Source organism: Pundamilia nyererei, unplaced genomic scaffold, assembly GCF_000239375.1.
Source record: "Pundamilia nyererei isolate P.nyererei 1_Seehausen unplaced genomic scaffold, PunNye1.0 scaffold00069, whole genome shotgun sequence".
Taxonomy (NCBI): Eukaryota; Metazoa; Chordata; class Actinopteri; order Cichliformes; family Cichlidae; genus Pundamilia; species Pundamilia nyererei.
The window spans coordinates 3180916-3181555 of NW_005187470.1; positions in this window are offsets into that span (position 1 = coordinate 3180916).

Here is a 640-nt window from a genome sequence, read left to right on the forward strand (position 1 = left end):
CAAGGTTGAAAGCAAGCCTGACACCTGATCGCTGCTGTAGATCAGGTGACTGCAAGCCCTATTGCGCCTCACTGTCTATACTACTGGGTTTGGCATGAACGCAGCTTTATCCCACTTTCAGCAGTATGTGTTCTTTCTGTCCTAGATGCACTTTACTCTTTACCATTGCACTCTTGCAATTTCTGTGAGGTAAAAATGTCTATTGCCACTGTGGGCTTTTCCACAATTTTGCTCCTCCTACACATGAACTGAAATCCGCTGACTGTGATGCCAGTGCACAGGAAGAGTAAAGCATGTTTAACATGTAAAGATTGTTTGTCGTTTTCCTAATATTTGTACTGAAGGCTTTTCAGCATTTCTATTCACCTGCCAGCGGTTGGTCAAGAAAATCCATCATGTGAGAGGCAATAGTTTTGTGTACCAAATTCAACCAAGATTTAGCCAGTCATGTGCTCCTCCACTACCAAGAACTGTAGAAGCCAATCACCTCTCGCTGCAGTGGAAGCACACTAACTGTACTGAAGGCTAAATAACATTTATATGTAGTTAGCTACTTTTTAAAAAGTAAGAGCCAAGGATGTCAGAATAGCTCATTTAAATGCGTGAAAGTCAATCAAATAGTACAGTTAACTGCTTCTAA